The sequence below is a fragment of the Protopterus annectens genome, chromosome 10.part0 (assembly GCF_019279795.1).
Source record: "Protopterus annectens isolate FY-2018-M chromosome 10.part0, PAN1.0, whole genome shotgun sequence".
NCBI classification, from domain to species: Eukaryota; Metazoa; Chordata; order Ceratodontiformes; family Protopteridae; genus Protopterus; species Protopterus annectens.
This window is the reverse complement of record NC_056744.1, coordinates 1319981415-1319990895: the sequence shown is the minus strand read 5'-3', so window position 1 is coordinate 1319990895 and position 9481 is coordinate 1319981415.

Here is a 9481-nt window from a genome sequence, read left to right as displayed (position 1 = left end):
CTGTCTAGGAAATCTGTATAAGAGTGTTATTATACAGGGTCAGAATGCATAAGCACATGGGGATTAATAAGACAGAAAGTATATTGGAGATATACAGCAATATCAATATAGCAGACACAACTGTGATGGACAGTGTTTAAGTTGTAGCAGACACAGCTATGCTCTGAATCCTGGGAGTGGAATTAGACTGCATACAGATTCAAACCCCTCAACTGTACACATGAGGCCAGAATGTCCAGTATATGTGCTCATATCTGCTGCCTGTCCCCCTGGTAAGTCTGTGGGATGATCCCAGATGTGTAACCAGCAAACAGAGAATACAAGTGATTGTCAACCCTCATGGAAACACACCTGTCACTGTAGCAACCCCAAAGCCATTAGGAGAGTAATATTGCAAGTATGTCCTAGCTACACTCCCATGTTGTCAAGATGTGACCATAGTGTGTACAGTAACAGAGTGAGTTGTATGTGCAAAATATTAATGTGTAATCAGGAACTTTGTGTGGCAACAGTCAGGTAGTGCTAACAACCATTGCTCCCACAGGTACGTTGGATATGAACAATGTGCTGAGAAATACAGACCAATATAACCTGTACTGGTATTGTCCACCCTGGTATTGTAGGGGTTTGTGAGTGTTGCAGTTTCTCTGAATAATAAAGTATCAGTGGTCACTGTCACCCACACTGTGCTACATAATATAGGAAATATTGTAGGAATATAGGAAATTTAATGTAAGAAAGCATGTATATGTGTGTGTCAGGCCACTAAAGGTGGAAGAGGGCAATATTCTATATATGTCCAGGCACACCAGCATGTTGTCAACACATGGCCAGAGTCTGTGCAGAAAGAGTTTGATAGCATAGTGCAAAACATCACCCCAGAATCCAGGCATATATGCACAAACAGTCAGTGTTAACAAACATTCCCTCCACAGGTATACCAGGTAAGAGGTGTATACTGCAAGGAAAAATGGTTCATGTGTAATGATATTGACAGCCATATCAGTGTCCAGTATAGGTCTATAGAGTAGTGTAGCAAGACTTGTAAGGTACAGATAACAGCACCGACTAGGAAAGTAATGTTGAGTACAGGAATATACTACTTGTTAATTGACATCTTTTTCTCCCCCACCTTATCTCCAACAATAATCAACAAACCCACCCCAACTGGTATGTACTGACTCTGATAATGGCCAATTGTTTGATAAATATTCTAATGGTTCATATGCATGTGCCATATTGAATTATTCCAACATTGTTGGCATAGTGCCATCAATGTACCTGCATGCTTTTCTTATTACCACTGTGGTCCCATATATGCATGTGTTCTGTTTGCTATGCAACTGCACCGTATCTGGTGTCTGGGTTAATGGGAATATCTATGCATGCTGTATTACCTAACCCTCGAATGTATTGACTATTACTAACCCATATATGATGTTGAAATCTAAACACTATAGCACACTTGGGAAGGCCGGTCCCAGAGGACCCACCTGTTCCACCTCAGCTGGCTGAGGCACCAGGCACCAGCATGCCTGGGGCCCAAACACGCACCTCCCTGTCCATTGGTTCTGCACCACCTTCGGGTGGTACCACCTCAGGGGATGGGGCTCACCCCCCCAGGAGTGGGTGCAGACAGGCACCTGTCACTGGTCACCAGGTCGGGGTCATGGTGCGTAGAGTGATCAACGAGCAATTTGGTGATCTTCTACGCCAGCTTGAGGGCCACATGTCACAATTAGAGAGTTAGCCTGGCTCTGCGGCTCAGCCCCCAGCACAGACACCTTCGGGGCTGTGAAGGTGCCGTGGTGACTGCCAATGGGTGGGGACCTCAGTCCCACTGTTACCACTAGGGGGCTTGTGGGCTTCCGATATCCCAACACCCCTCCCCAGGTGTTCATCTCCCAAAAATGTGTCATATACTGCCCCTGTATGCATCTTGTGTGTCTTGTCTGTTAACCAAGCCAACCTACCTCCCCAGATATACCTACTACCCCTCCCCAACATCCCACTCTCACCTGAAAAAAAAGGGCACTCTGTCCCCACAAAAAATTCTCACCCCATACATAGCTGTCCATTTTGCACACATATCCACTGGACACGTAATCTGGTCTAATTGGCATCACAATGAATTTACGTTGTCCTCACCCCCGATCCCAGGGGTTTGAGTGTCCAAATCCACCTTCAAATCCAGTGTATATGCATAGCTGTTGCTGTAGAACAAATGGACAGCTATGGACCTTCCCTATACCCTTCCTGCACATCCCTAGCTATTTTCCCTACTGTCTTTCCCTCCTTGTGCCCCTTTTTCATAACTTTCCTATCAACCTTTTCTGCTTTTCTTTTAAAAAAATTAGTGCGGGGGTAAGCGGCAGTCAGCACGTTTAAGCAGCATTAAGCAGGTTTAAGCCTGTTTGTGCAGGGTTAAGCAATTTAGAAGCTAACTGAGTGTAAGCCACTGTAACTGGAGGTTAGCAGTGTTTAGCTTTGGGCAAACCCACACACACCCACTTACAACTGCTTTAAAGTGCCTTAATCACTCAATATCCAATGACCGGTGTTCTGCCCAGCAACAAAATAAACAGCCTTTGCTAGGCTTGAACCCAGGACCCTGCACACAATAAACAGAGTGATTTCCCACTAAACCATGGCAGATAAACAGAACCCTGATGTTTTCACAAACATATTGTCTAGCACAATCAGTCAACAGTACAGGAATTCTAGCAATATCAAACCACACAACCTGTTAATGCAAGAAGTCTGGACAAAGTGTTCCAAAATGTGGGTACAAATAGGGATATATGTGAAATACTGCTCTAATACACTTAAACCATTTCTAGTTACACAGTTATATGTATTAGAACACATTGTTTGAAGGAGATGATGCCTGAAACACAAAAGTGTCGGCACTAGTTACTGACTTCAATGCTGCGATCATCCATGTCAATTGCCAAGAGAATGAGGTACAGGCCAAAAATATGAGTCGAACATGCATGGACATATGGACAGATATATATCTGTAAATGTAGACAGACAGATATATATATATATATATATATATATATATATATATATATATATATATTAATATTAATGTATAACTCACAAATCATCCCATAACATCAATTGTATATAGAGAGATAAATATGTTCATATCATATGTGTATATCTATCTATCTATATAAATTTATATATATATATATATATATATATATATATATATATATATATATATATATATATATATATATATTTATATATATATATATTAACACACACACACAAAAACACATACATCTAGATGTTAAAGTACATTTTCTGTACTGTTGAATGATTGTGCTGGATGATGTGTCTGAAACCCAGAGATTTAGGTGCATCTGTCATGGCTGAGTGGTAATTCACTTTATCTATGGTCTACAGAGTCCTGGGTTCAAACCTTGTAGGAGCTGTTTATATTGTTGCTGGGCAGAACATGGCCTGTTGGATACAGAGTGATTAAGGCACTTTAAAGCAATTGTAAGTGGGTTTGTGCAGGTTTGCACGAAGCTAAGCACAGCTAACCTCTGATTACAGTGTCTTAGACTCAGTTAGCTTCTAAATTGCTTAACCTGTGTAGGCATTGCTTAGCACCACGCAAACCTGCTTAAAACTGCTTTAAAGTGCCTTAATCACTCTGTATCCAATGGGCCGTGTTCTGCCCAGCAACAAAATAAACAGCTCTTGCTAGTACCCTGCAACCCATAGACAAAGTGATTTACCACTAAGCCATGACAGATACAAAGAAATTTGATGTTTTCAGAAACATATCCAGTTCAGTCATGCAATAGTGCAGAGAATGTATACCAACATCTAGATGTATGTGTGTAAATATATTAATATCTAAACAGATACAATATATCTAGATATGTATGTATATATATATATATATATATATATATATATATATATATATATCAATATATATGCATATATATATATACATGCATATGCCTAAATCGACACATATATGTGTCTACACCTATATGTCTACATATACAGAGCACGTTACATATGTGTATGCAGATATATATCTACGTAGATATATAATGAAATAGGTATATATATATATATATATATATATATATATATATATATATATATATATATATATATATATATATAGATATATATATATATATATATATATATATATATATATATATATATATATATATATATATATATATATATATATATATATATATATATATATATATATATATATATATATATATATATATATATATATATATATATATATATATATATATATATATATATATATATATATATATATATATATATATATATATATATATATATATATATATATAGGTATATATGGTCATACATCTGTAGATAGCAATGGCAGATTAACAGATACACATATATCCATATGCATTGTTAATGGGGTTGGAAGGCCCAACACACTATACGTCTCGTATAAATAGGCATTCCCCCCCACAGAAAAACACATCCGCCCTGCAATGCACTACCAAGTACAGTCTGCCTCCCATTGGAAATGCAATATGTGGAAGCCATCAATAGACACAAATATGCAGATACAGATATGAATATATTGAATTTATATATATATATATATATATATATATATATATATATATATATATATATATATACATGTGACTACACATACACACGCAGATATATGTACAGTAAGATATATATGTAGAAGGTGCACACAATATGGAACAGCCACTATGCCTACAGTTAACACCTGGACATCTGGACACTGTATGGGCCACCCATACAAATGTCAATCGTTACCTGCAACATATACCCATAGAGAGGTCATAGGAAATACACTACACACAGATATGCAGAAATGGAAAACCTTTAATTGTGTACTATTACAGTTCTATATGCCATGTCATATAGCTGTTCAGACACTGAGAACCATATAAACAGAGTACCTGTGTGGTGGACAGACAACACATGATAGGCATACCTCTGTCCAGCAAAAGGATAGACCCACAGTAGTGAGTTATGCAGACAGAATGCATTCCAAGGTAAACTAGTATGTACACACACACACACACACCCTGTAGCACCAGTACTATACAAAGTGTAACACAACTCTGTTCACAGTCTGTCTGTAGTTCTTGATCTTCCTACAAATATGTGGCTGCCCTGAGCGTGCAGGTTCTCCTGTAAGAGGTATTGCTACCTGCTGTCTGTAACACTGATGCTCACACACAGGAAGGATGTCAATCACACAGGAAATGTAAAGGGACCACGCCCACATGCTGTAGGGATTTATAGTGGGTGGTTGCCATGACAGTGGTAAATGGAAGTAGTACACATGTGTAATCATATATATATGGCTATCTGGATAAGTATATGTACATATATTTCCACCATATGTCCTGGACATGGAGTGTAGCCTTACCCCAGCCCCTATAGTCCCAAAGTCATAGTGCAAGGGGATGTCAGGTATGTATAGCAGGTATATTAGTAGACTATTGCTGCTGTCATTGGGATTGTCTTCACAGACATGGTGTGTGTGGAAGGTGACATCTGCTTATAATGTGTGCCATTGGCTACTGACAGACATACTAAGGAAATAATTTTAAAGTACAGCTGCCAGCATGTAATACCCCAGTGGAGTGCAGCAGAGATATTGGCCAATATATGTGGAACATATGACACACCCTGTACAGTCCAGAGATATACACATAAGCCCTTAAGTGTACATGTGTTCCATGCCTGACAATATGGATGAAGACAGCCATGTAGATGGGTATAACACATAATGACTGGTATACATTTGGCACCATAGGTTATGCATTCACACACTCCTGTCTGTCCTGACACATAATGACTGCTGGTGCAGGAGTGCCATGGCCACATACTACCCACTAGATATTGACATACATCTGTACAGCATCCCACTGCTCTGTCAGACATACATGACTTGTAAGGGAGGCCCGGCAGCAGTATATCTGGCAAGTATCTGCACATGACATCTCACTGGGTAAGTACACTAAGCTGCTAGTTATGTAACAATGCATTGTGCAGGCTGCAGGCAGACTGGCTCAACACTGGCCTACATCTCCTATGGGGGAATGCACATGTACCTGCATATATAGCAGGCTCAACAGGCATGTCACAGCACAGGGTAAGATGCACCTCTGTGAAATTGCATAACCATAACCAATATGAACACAGCCACAGCCACATATGGTAAGCTAGCATAATATTACAGTATATGGACTACCTGTCTAGACCATCCTCATATGTGCCACTCACAGAATGACCCTACATATACTGGGCTGCTACACAGTTTGGTCTGATGGCTGTCTGTGCCATGGGACTTGTGAGTGTATGGTCCTACAAACATGTACGCCAATTTGGTACCATACAGTGGGGCAACATGTAACATCAGATAGGAGAGGAACTAGAACAATGACATCTACCACAGTCTGTACACAGGCTAAAGTACATATTAACAATACACGCACTGCCATCATTCACCATCAGTCAACAACCTCAGTACTGTACAAACATCCACAGAATGTCCAGGTTATGTCATGAAATATAACCCCTACTGTATATAACATGTGTAGCAGTCTGATATATCACTGGCTTGTTATCAGATATGATGACACTAATTATGGTGTACAGCACATATGCACCCCTTCATGCATGACATATGTACAAAGGTTGACAGAGGTGTGGCTGACAGCACATACACAGGGCCAATATTGACATGTTGCTGTGATAACCTCATACATTTATTGTTGTAACGGGGTTTGCTGCAACATTTGTCCTATGAGGTATATGAAGTCAGTAACTGTCATGGCCTTCACCATCTACAGACTGCAATCCTCACACTACCTTCTGCAGCTCACAGATAGATGCTCCGTGGCTAACACATGAAACCAAAGGCACAACACTGGACAGTCTGCAGATGACCCTGCAGATGGGGATTCCTCATAAACATGGAAATGACATGGCAGGTATTTCCACATGTACGACAGCCATATTCAGACAAACACTGTTAAAGCAACATTATTTATTTATTTATTTATTTATTTCCAGTTTGATAACCGGGGAAGTCCACTGGGCCCGAAAGCCCATTTTCAGTGGAGGCCCGGGGAGAAAAGCTCCATAAAAATACATTACACACAAAAACACTCTGTGTTCTAACAGCTTAACACTTTAACAATTTCCAAAAATGTAGTACATTTGGCAGTATACTTCAGAAATTAATATAATTATGCAACTGTATTGTTAGTGAAGTAGAGAGAGATAAAAGAAAATTATATATAGATCTTGAATGCAAGAGCAGTAAAACAGATGAGAAGTGAAGAAGATGCAATGAATTTAAAGGAGAAGAGGTGACAGGAGGAAGATGAAAAAGTATGGATAGACCAATATTCATGTTGTGTTTGAGTCAAAAGTATACCTTATGACAAAGGCAAAAGATTCAATTGTGAGCCTAGACCTGCAAGTGGGCAGTGGGAGGAGAACGCTTAAAAGTAATCAATACAGGGTTTAATCAGGAAGAGAGTGGTGATAAAGAAGTAGAGGGAGGGGTGCCAAGGTGAGCAATCTAGGTAGGAAGTATACAATTACATTTCCAGTTTTGGGAGAGGTGAGAATGGAGAAGAGCTTTGAAGTGTTCATAGCTTGTAGTGACTCTTAGAAGGGAAGGAAGCAAGTTCCATTTTTTAGCTGTAGTATAGGAAAGTAGAAGTTGGCCAGGGGGTCGTTTGGGTTTGTATACTGAAATACGATTCTGGTGGCTGGATCTTAGGGGCCTGCGAGGGGTATATAAGGGCAAGATGTTAGATAATGCAGGGCAAGCAGTAGGTTTAAAAATTAGTTTGTGTGCAGTAGTAAGTTGGAGGTAATTGAGGAGATTAGGGAGTTCTAGCCATTGGAGACTACGGAGGCAGATGCAATGGTGTGTAGAATGAGTGGAGTTAGTAGCTTAATTTGGCGATTTTGTAGTAGCAACTTTCAAGTTTTGAGGAGATAGAAGAGGAGAGATTGGTTAGAAGAGGAGCACCATACAGTAGTGAAGGAAGAAGGTAGGTAGTGGCGAGAGTTTGTCTTGTAGATGGAGTAAGAAAGTTGGCATTTCCATAAAGCATACCAAGCTTCTGATGTGTTTTTTTTATGTTTAGTTGAATATGAGTATTAAATTTCAGGTGTTCATCAATGGTAACTCCGAGTAATTTTGCACAACTAACAACATCTACTGGGGACTGGGAGAGGCTGGAAATTTTGAAGGATGACTTATCAAGAGTCAGAGCTTTTGAGGAGGAGAAGAGAATGATATGGGATTTATTGGCATTGAGGAAAGATGGTTATTAAGCATCCAATTTTCTGTCGTTGTGAAGGCCAATTGGGTTTTGGCTTGAAGCTCAGGAAGGCTAGGGGCAGAGCAGATAACAGTGGAGTCGTCTGCATATTGTACTATTTGAGACTGAGGAATTGAAGAGTGGAGATCATTGATAAAGATATTAAAGAGCAGTGGCCCGAGAATAGAGCCTTGAGGGACTCCGGTAGGGGTAGGTAAGAATTCTGAGGTACCAGTCTTCCATTTCACAGCTTGGGATCTATCTGAGAGATAACTTTTGAACAAAGAAAGGGAGTTGTGGGAGAGATTGAGGTTAGAAAGGTGGTTGAGAAGGAGTGTGTGGGGATATTGTGTCGAATGCCTTGGAAAGGTCAAGAACAGTGGAGACAATATTTCCAGAATCACAGGCATGGTTGATAATGTCTAGGAAGGAAAGGAGAGCAGTTATGGTACTGTGGCCAGGCCGAAACCCATGTTGAGTAGGAGAGAGGAGATGGTTATTGAGGAGGTGAGGCATGAGTTGCTGGTGGATACATTTTTCAAGGACTTTTGAAATAGGGGAAAGAATGGCTATTGGGCGAAAGTTAGAAATGTTATTATTTTGCCTCCTTTATGGAGGGGCAGAATGTGGGCAGCTCGCCAAAGTTTGGGAACATAAGATTCTTGGATGGATCTATTGATGAGAATGCTGATAGGTATGGCGATCCCGTCTGCTGCAAGCTTGAGAAAGAGTGATGGGATGTTATCGGGGGCATTGGAGCATGGTTTGAGTTTGGAAAGAAGTTGTTTGATACTGGTGGTAGATACGGGTTGTAGAATAAAGGTGGGAGGGTGGTTACAAGAGCTGGAGTGAGGGATGGAAGGTGAAGAAGGCTTTGGGCTTGGGATGGGGGAGGAATTGGAGAAGGATTTAGTCAGTTCTGCTATGGAGCTGGTAAAAAGGAGTTGAAGAGTGTTGCAATTTCTGTGTCAGTCTTACTGTTGTCTGGACAGGGATTGGATTTAGTACCTGGGTGCAAGAGGGAATTGATGGAATTCCAGAACTTTTTGGGATTATTTGTGAGAGTAGACTGAAGTTTGTTGTAGTATGATTTTTTATCTTTTATAATAAGT